The sequence below is a fragment of the Pteropus alecto genome, unplaced genomic scaffold (assembly GCF_000325575.1).
Source record: "Pteropus alecto unplaced genomic scaffold, ASM32557v1 scaffold134, whole genome shotgun sequence".
Lineage (NCBI taxonomy): Eukaryota > Metazoa > Chordata > Mammalia > Chiroptera > Pteropodidae > Pteropus > Pteropus alecto.
The window spans coordinates 6,805,930-6,815,705 of record NW_006436283.1 but is presented as its reverse complement, the minus strand read 5'-3'; the positions used below and the strand labels follow the sequence as shown (position 1 = coordinate 6,815,705).

At 57.9% G+C, this 9,776-nt stretch overlaps 1 long non-coding RNA gene across 2 annotated transcripts in view; it reads right to left on the bottom strand.

Annotated features, from left to right (window-relative positions):
* Positions 1–9,776, bottom strand: part of LOC107195720 — a 23,951-nt gene that overhangs the window by 7,538 nt on the left and 6,637 nt on the right. The window lies entirely within an intron of this gene.

Sequence of the window (9,776 nt, the reverse complement as noted above, 5' to 3'; positions counted from 1 at the left end):
CCCGGGGCTCGTGGCCTCTGATCCACAGAAAGGTAACTGCCAACGGGCAGCCTTGTGCACACACAGCCACACACACCCTTCCCAACATGCATGCACCTGAGGGTCCAGGATTCTTTGCACAAGGTGACGCCTGTTCCTTTGATGCCAGCCGGATGTGTTCCCATTGGGCGAAAACCAGACCTCAATAAAACCCGGCATTATCAAGGGCCCGGTGGTTTGCGATTGCGCTGGCCTGTTATCTCCAAGGGCCTGGGTGGGGCCGCTTTGTGGTTCTCCACTGAAAAGCATTAACTTCCAGGTGGATCAAAGACCCTTCCGCATCAGGGACCTGGATCCCGTTTTTATCCACAGCAGTGGAGTGTTCCTAAAGATGGACTTTAAAGATAATAGGGACCCCAGTCCCAGACCTCCTCTGTCCTCTATCGCGTGACATGTCCCTCAGGAGCCACCTAACGGCCAGCCGCAAGGCCCTTCTCTTTCTCTAGATGACCCATTTAACACTGGAAACGAGGGACTTGCCCGAGCGAGGGGACAGAGAGACACCTGGAGACCAGGCAGGAGCTCTGCTCCCATCTGTGCATCACGCCAGGGAGGAGAGTTCCCGAGAGGAAGGCGTTTACTTCACTCTTTCTTCAGGAGGCGTCAACTGACAGGTCCGCCACCCCTAGTCCCTAAAGCCCCTTGTCTACGGCCCACTGTCTACCCAGATGTTCGAGGGCCAGTACTCGGCCTGCGTGAGGACACGGGAACCTCTGAGGTGTCTGGATCTAGAGGGCTGAGAAGGACCGTCTATCCATGCGGGAGAGAAAGAGCATGGCCGCCAAGGGTCGGGGGTGCTGGCAGCCTCCGAGGCCACCCGGAAGTTTCTCGGCCCGCGTGGGTCTGACACCCGTCCGCTGGAGGCGTGCTGCAGCAACCAGGTTTTCTTCTTTGCGTTCAGAGCACCGAGCTTAGTGTCTGGCCCTGAAGAGGCTCGGCAATGAATGAATGAATGAACGAATGACCGAAGGAACGAACGAATGAATGAACGAACGAACCAACGAACAGGTGAATCACTAGCCACAGAGGCCAGTTATCTCACAAGTGTGGGAGGGACGTGGGACACTCACTCCTACCAACGGAAAACACTTCGGCTCACACATGTCCCTGGGTTCACCTTAGCTTAACGATACGGAGTCAGACCGAGGCCGAAAGCCCGGATAGGGCGAGCTGCCCGGGGCCTCTCTCAGGCCATCCCGACTCTGCCGTCCACCCCGACACACTAAAGGCTGGATAAGCAGGTGTCATTCTGGCCGTAGCTCCCTGTGGCACGGTCTCCAGTAAACAAGTGTAGGCATTCCCCGGGGAAGGAAGGACAACTTGTCACTGCCCTGGTCACTGCCCCACTACAGACCGCACCCAGGAGGGGCGAAAAACTCCCATCTTCCTTCGCTCTGCCTTTCCTTTTTCTAATCGCCAGCATTGTTCCTAGCATTTGGATTAACCCTCACCTCGCTCGGTTCCTTCCGTGATCCCTCAACCGCCCCTAACACGTCTGAGAGCTCCAGGCGTGGGGGAGGGGGGAGGCGATGGAGCCGCGGTCGGTTGCGAGCAGGTGCCGACGCCCGCTCCGGAAGAAGCTCCAGCGTGAACGGGGGGCTGCGCTGCTGTCACAACTGGGGCGACGCTCTAGAGTCCGGCAGAGCCCGGGAGAGCCAGCTCCGGAGTCCGGCAGAGCCCGGGGGAGCCGGCTCCGGAGTCCGGCAGAGCCCGGGGGAACCGGCTCCAGAGTCCGGCAGAGCCCGGGGGAACCGGCTCCCCAGCTTTGCCACTGCGTCGCAGCTTCAACGCCAACGTCTTTCCGCTGCCGCTCGCATCCTCCCAACGGCGCCCTCTCCTCTGTAAACCCCTGGTTCACCCGCCTCTATGTCACTCTCCTTAGAGACACTCCATCTTGAAGAGCCAGAGAAGGGCCAACTTAACGAGAAAGGATGCTTACGGGGCTCTGTCTGGTCTGTCTGGCCCCGGCCTCTGCACAGCCTGGACGGCACGTGGCACGGGTGCCCAGGTGACGAGGGAAGCCGGGCCTCAGCACCCTCTGGTCACCATGAGGCCACACTGTTCCTCAAGGCTGCAGCTGGGCGCGGAGGCCCTGGGAGGTCAGGCGGCGAGTTTACGGGACAGGCCACCCACACCGCACATCAGGACGGCTGGCCTGTTCCCGGGGCCAGCGGGGCTCCGGCCCTTGGCCCTGACTCGGAATGCTCCACCATATGGCCTCCCTCGGGAGGATGAGAGGAGGAAAAGAAGTAAGCCCGGGACAAGAAAGAGCCACGCCTCCCTCTGGATGCCCAGGGACCCTTCCGGGCGTGGGGGAGGGGCGGCTAGCACCGTCCCAGCAGGTGTCCGTCAGTGAAATGGGCGACTCCATAGCAATGAGATCTGAGATCGAGTCTCCGTCTCTGCAGCCCCCACGTGCTTCCTGGGTTTGATCTGCACTTCAAAAACCCTGAACCCTGGGTTACTCACACTTTTCTAATTAAAGACCCAAACTGGATTTTCATGTTTGCAGAGGGAGCTTTGACCAAAAGTGTAGGCAGGGAGCAAAACAGGAAGAGAAGGGCCTCTGCTGTTCGCCTTCTTCCCCCCGCCTCGCCCCCCCATCCCCCGCCTTCCCTCTGAAAGTACACAGTTGGGGTGGGGGTGGTGGGTTGTGTGTTGCAAACAAAATCTTGGCAGCCTTGGCCTCCGAGTCCCCTGGAGCCTGCTTGTGTTCTGTTGAAAGCTTGTCTCTTTTCTTTGGTCCCACAGCCACCAACCCCAGTCCAGGTCGGTCCGGGCAGGAGTGGGGTGGGGGTGGAGGGGAGCTGGGTGAGTCTCTGGGAAAAGAGAAGAAAGCGGCAAAGAACAGATTCTCTGGCACAGCTGCCAAGACGAGAGCCCCAAAGAATGCCTGGGCGTGCTGGGGCTTGCCGGAAACCAGAGCCCTGGCTGGCAGAAGGAGGGTGGACAGTGGAGCCAGAATTCAAAGGGGCAGTAGAAGGAGGGGCCTCGGGGCCTCGGGGGAGGAGAGAGGGAGGTTTCAGTGAATCATATAAATTAAAGACAGAAAGGATATCATGCCACCTTCATTTCCTTCCTCTCCTAATGGGAATTATCTCATTAGCCCCGAGCTTCCGAGAGGGCTAACTTTCAATGATTCCTAGGATGGAGATTTCAATCCACAGGCCCCCATCGGACCTGACCCGGGAGGGGCTCTTAAAGGGACAATAGCAAAAAGACGCGGTGCAACCTACTTAACACCGAATACTTTCTCCAGGAGTAAGTATTCGCCCCCCTCCTCCACTTCCAGTTAGAGGAATTTACTGGGAGAAAATACTCCCGGATACGGTGACAGGCTTTACAATGGCACCCCCATCCCCCCAAAAAGAAGACAGTCACAACGTAAATGTCGCCTGACGTGGCAAAAAGGATGTGTGTGGCAGACAGAATTAAGTTAAGGATCTTACCATGGGGAGGTCACCTTGGATTATCTAGATGGGCCCCAAATGCCATCGCATGTGTCCTTACAAGAGGGAGGAACAGGGAGGGGGGACACAGGCAGAAGAACGTAATGGGACCACAGAAGTAGAGACCAGAGCGATGCAGCCACGAGCCAGGGAATGCTGGCGGCTTCCGGAAGCTGCGGGAGGCCGGGAACGATTCTCCCCCGGAGCCTCCGGAAGGAACCAGCCCTTTCGGGGCAAAAGGCAAGTTGCAGTTCAGACTTCTGGTCTCCAGAACCGGCTGAGAATCAGCCTGTGCTATTTTAAATCGAGTTGGTGGTAACCTGTCACAGCAGCCTGGGAAACTAGTACAGACCTGAACAAGGTTTCTGTTGATAAGGATTGTCATCAGAGCCTTATTTCACAGCAGCAGAAGAAAACATTAGAAAAATTCAAAGAACTGCTAAGAAAACATAACTATGTCATCGTCCTATAACGAAATACTAAACAACCATGAAAACACTGAAAAGTTATTTAATAATAAAGGATTAATATCTCATAACTGAGTATGGATCTTCAATATTTCCTTGCCTTTTTACAAAGTTTTCTAATGACACGCATCTGATAATTATTTCTGTCATCATATAAGTCACGTATTTATTGGCGGGGTGGTGTGAGGGTTAAGGATTGTTTGATACCTTTCTAGAAATAGAGAAGCAGGAACTGGGGACAATTTTTAGTGAAGACACAGATCAAACAGAGAATCCAGGGTTGGCAGCTTCCTGGGCCCCGAAGACGTCACGTTTCCTGGCAAAAGGGCCGGCATCACTCTGACCTCTGCCTGCATCTTCATTTCGCCTTCTCTGTGTCTGTTCCCCCTTTTCTTCTCTTATAAGCGCTTGTCATTGGGTCCTAATGACATCTGCAAAGATCCTTTTCCTAAATAAGGCCCCATCCTGAGGTTGTAGGTAGACATGGATTCAGGCGGGGCGGGGTGGGGCAGGGCACTAGAATTCAATCCACTGAAGATGCCTCTATTTTTTTTTTTCCCTCCAAGTCTCAGCGAGGTCACAAGGTCTTCCCTGATTGTTCCAGGTCTCAGAGGTCAATCCCTCTTGGAAGCATCCAGAGGCAGAGGAAGTCTCCTTAAATGAATGAACCTCCCGACAATTAGAGTTGCAGACGTTGGAATGGGTGGCCTTAGGAGAGATCAGCTTCTCCGTGGTTGAAAGGTTCAGGTGGAAAACACCTATCTGGAAAGACCAGGTAGGATGTGGACTTAGGTGGCCCCAAAGAGCCTGGCCTGACGGGAGGAGGGACTGCACCCGATCCACAGAGCACAGCGCTGGGCTTAGAAAAGGCACTAAGGAGATGAGATGCTTCCTGCCCCATCGGGGATGCTCCCCGAAATCCCAGCATGCCTCCTTCCAACGAACGCATGGAACGCTACAGCGCAAAATAAACTAGGGATCAGACAATTCGGATATTCAGCGACAGTCTGTCGAAAATCTCCTTGGTTTACGGCTCCATGGGGTGCAATCTGACACTCCCGTGTGCCTCTCTCTTTGATGGCAAGGTGACAAACCAGGACAGATCACATGGCAGGCGACACCTAAATCAGCACCCCGATGATTGTGTGTACTGAGAAAGGGGTCTGGCGCCACCAGAGTGTCTACAGGGGCAGTTGGGGGGTCCCTTGGGAAAACCCGAGAGACAAGGGCCTGGGATCGATCTTTGCTTCTGCCCGGTCCACAAGGAAAGGGAGAGAAGGCAGAGGAGCCATCCTGTGCAGCAGCCCGGGCGGGCTGGCTGTTCGTGCTGGAGCCCAGACAAAGCACACCCACTAGGCAGTGATTTATCAGCTGTGGGAGGCCCCAGAAGCTCTTAAGCCACAGGTGGGTGCCCGTAAAGCCACCCTCCGGGAGGAGCACAGACCCCGGGCCCCGCTTTGCCGCTAATCACCATAAGCACCCCGGTGCCTCAACCCCGACCTGGGTGGCCCTCACCACTCCCAAAGCCTTGTCACGTGCTCAGTGATCTCAGCTGGCCCCACACCAACCCTGTCACGGAAGCAGGACAGGTGTTGTTATTATTCCCACTTTACAGATGGGGAAACTGCCGGGGTGGTTCGATGACTTGCTCGGGGCCACCCAGGGAGCACACGTCCCAGTTGCTAGTCTAGTTGCTCCTTCTATGGACCAGGCAGGCAAAGGGCATCCGACCATCCCCTCTATACTGCCCGAGGACTTCAGGGCTTTGCAGGGGCGGCAACGAGCCCCGGGGGACGGCTCTTCCCTCTGGACGCTGGGCTTCCGCTGCACTCCGGGAGGCTGCCTCGCCGGGACCCCCACCTCTTCCTGTCCGGCCAGCCTTCACCTCCCGCCCGACGGTGGGTGGGAGGGCATGGACTGGGCGGGGGCAGGCACGGCTTGTGGCCAAGCTGGGCTTTCCCCCAGACGCGGTGAAGCGTGCTTTTTGAGATCCAGGAGGAAAAGTTGCCCCTTGTGTACTTTTCCAGTCATGGGGAAAGAAGAAGAGAGAGCAGAGTTCTTCTGATGTGAACGCCGAGCTCGAGCCCCAGCCTCCCCGCCCCGCCCCGCCCCGCCCCGCGGAGGTGCTCAGAGCGGGGCCTCTGTTTCGCTAAGCCGCTGGGTGACCGCTGGGGCAGCGGGGAGCAGGAACACTGCCCTCCTCAGGAGTTAAGGACCCTCAGGTCAGGGACGTCTGTGGGAGGTGGCGGAGTCCCCTTCTGGTGGGACCCCTGGACCTGCACGTACTCACTGCGGATCTGAGTGAGCCCCAGAACCCAGAGTTCTCTGCAGGTGGCACCCGCAGGGCAGGGCGGACAGGGCCGGCCCCGTCCACGGCCCACGCCCGGAACGCCCAGATTCGGGCTGACTTTTCAGCTCCGGTGTCCCCTTCCTCCTCCATGTGGAATCCACGTCCTCGAGGGACACTCTGGGAGACACTGGACCGCTGAGGCCTCCGTGGGCTCCGCTGCATTCGGGGTCAGGCCGGAGAGCGGCCACGAGAAGGGGGCAGGTCGTGCGCGAGCCGCCTCCGGCGAGCCAGGCCAGCGTCCGGTTCCCATGACACTCTTACTGGCAGCGTTAATAACTAACCACGTCCCAGACAGGTGCCGGCGGCCCGGCCTGAGGAGTTCTCGTTCAGGGCTGAGAGTGAGTCACTTCCCTTTCACAGTTCGCTCGCAGACTGAGTCACCGGGGCGACCCTTTCACACGGGCTCTCGAACTTTGCCAAGCAGCATTCCTGTCATCCCTTCGACCACCTGTTCTCCGGGTCCTCCGGGTCGGCTGGACCCTGTGGCACTGACCTCGGGGTCGGGACCCAACAGCACCCCGTGACCTGGCCTCCGCCCCTCCCGCCTTTCACCTCCCTCCCTGGGACAGTGCCTCGCTGTCCCAAGAGGAATCTGGAGCGATGTCTGAGGGGACGGGGGCTAGGTCTGTGTCACCTTTGACCTTTACCTTAAACGGGGCTCTCACACCTTCCCAAGACCCCGTTTGGACACCAAGAAGACTAGAAGTGGAAAGTTCCAGAACCGACGAGCCAAAGGACACAACTGTGAAGTCGGCTTCCCCGCTCTAGGGCAGGACAGAGGCTGGAGGTGGCTGTAGACCACGTCCCATGGCTGCCAGCACGCGTCCCGTGTCAGCTGGGAGGCAGGACCGGCCACTGAGGCCGGGACGCTGGCACCGGGCTCCTGTGTTGGCTCTGGAGTGCAGATCTCAGGACGAGTCGCTCAAGCGGACATTAAATTAATCCCATCTGGGAAAAGCAGCTCGGGCCCCTCTTTGGAGAACCTTTCCTTCCTCACTCTCCTATGGTCTTGTTTATAATATTTTGTTCTTTTAAGAGAGAGATGAAGAAAGAGAACACATGAAAACAAAATAAAAAATCAGGAGAAAAAAAATTCACTGAAAGGGTTCGGGGATTTACTTATTATTATTATTATTTTTTAATCTCAGAAAGTCCCTCTTGCTACCTGGTTTCTAAAACAGACGATAAACACAGATGACGTCAGGTCGGAATGACACTGGCTGTCTCAGCGCCAGGGGCTCCCAGCAGGTGTGAGGTTGACACTATTTCTATCCTCGGAAGATGAGAACCGAGGAGGAACGATGACGGCAGGGGCTGGGCGCGGGGCGTGGCGGGCCATCTGGCGCCCTGCCAGCCCGGGGCCCTACAGGTGAACCCCGCTTGCTTGTCTAGATGGGATGACACGGAGCCCCAGCCTCACCAGCTCTGTTCATCCCCCCGTCTCTGGGGCATCTCACTGCACGTCACCCTGGGACTCGGAAAAGCCGGGGCTTCGGCTGCATTAGCTCCACGGAGCCCCCCGGACTTTCCAAACTGAGTTTTGAGATCTGCTGGCAGCGGCAGCGGCAGTGGCTCTGGCTGGATCCCCGCAGGGCACGGGGGCCTTTCCCGGCCACACACGTCTCGCACATCACGTCTGAGAAGGCGGCCAGCCAAGCTGTGTCGATAACACTGAGGGTACAGATGCCAGGAGGGAGAGACACCACCCCTGGTGGCTGGCTCGAGAGACCAAGTGAGTCACGACGCCTGACCAGGGACCATGATGTCCCAGGGTGAAGTGGGAGGCCTGGGGACGGAGCCTGCTGCACAGACACAAGCCACGGTGACTCACATTTGGACCCGAGGGGAAGTTCCGTCTGTGAGTCCTCTGAATAGCTCTGCTCCCGTCCCCTGGGTGAGGTCATCCCCACTGCCGCTCAGAACTGGGACGCGCTTCTTTCTCCCACAACCTCGGCTGGCTTTTCGCTCTCAATTATGGTTATGGCAGAAGCCATCGTTTTAGCCGCAGCACCTCTGCCCACCCGCTGCACACATGACGGATGGATCTGAGCGACTGAGTATGTCCTCCCCGGGAGTCAGATTTTTCCTCTGTAAAAATAGTTCTTCCTCCTGATGATCTCACGCCTTTGGGAGCCTGTGGGGCTACGACGGTCCTTTGAAAGGAAGTCAGTGGAATCAGAGCGAGCCAGTAACCCCGCGACAGGACTGGCTAGGACCACTGCTAGGGACACGCAGCCGGGCGGCCACCGTCTCGCACCACACCCCTGGGCCACCGGTCTGGAAGTAAAAGAGTGCGAGGCGCTGGGCAGGAGCGTGTCCCCAGCAGGGTCAGTGCCCAGAAGCCTGGCGGAGTCATCCAGAAGGACACTCAGGTCGACCCCGCCCTGCCCCCTGGCAGCTCCCTTTCCCCAAGCAGCTCCCATGGAGCGTGTTTCCAAATCGTCGGCAGGTGGGAAGGAGTCCCGGCCACCAGATGCGTGAGTGACAGAGAAGTCCCCCAAAGACGGGTACCGAGGGCTCCCTTAGGGGCCCTGTTTTCAGCACACTTGCAATCACGGGACAGTTGCTAGCCGCCACCAAGACCAGGTTGCCATGGCAGTCATCTAAGAAAGACGCTGTCTCCGATATGAGCACGGGAACACCCTTACCTGCGTCACCTGGACGGCCACTGCGAGCGCAGGACAGGACAGACAACAGAGGAGTAATGACATTCCTGCAACTGTCAGGCCCCGCATTCTCGCGGGGAACGGGAAGACGAGCGGAAGGCAAAGAGACTGCAAGGAATCAAGGAGGACCACCCCCCCCAAAGGGCAGAGGGACCACACTGCATGACCTCGAGAGGCATTAGCCACTCCGCGGTGTGATGATGTCATCGACGTGTGTCCTTGAAGAGCGGCCAGAAAAGCGGGGATTTCCGGTCTCTGTCCTCTTGTACTTCCCCCCATTCCCTTTATTCTTCCTCTTTCACGTCTATTCTTCGCTGCTGAGCCTGCGGCCTGCCCGTGCGACCACTGGTGGCTTCGCAGGCAGGAAGGCGAGGACACCGACCCTCATGTTAAGCCACGGTCCCCGTGCAAGAGGCTCTCCTCGGTGAGGCGGTCACAGCGGTTGAGATTCGGCCCCCAAGAAGTTTCATCACGATGGTCAGCTCGTTGCCACCATAAAGGTCATTCTCTTGTCTTCTGTACGCGCGTGGACGGGAAAGGGGCAGACGCCTTCAGCGCGCCCTCCCCCTCAGCCGCTCCGCCTCTCGGCTTCCACACCAACCCCTAGCAAGTCAGACCACAGCAAGCTTTGCTCAGAATCCTGCTGTCCAGTTCCCTCGGCAGGAAAGCCTGCCCCCTCCGCCCTCACCAGCTCTCCCCAGGCTGGGCCTCATCCCCGGGTGCTCAGCTCCCCCAGTTAGCTCCGACCTCACCAGTACTCACTCTTGTCCTCAGACACACTCCAGGGTCTCTCCTGCCTCCCCCC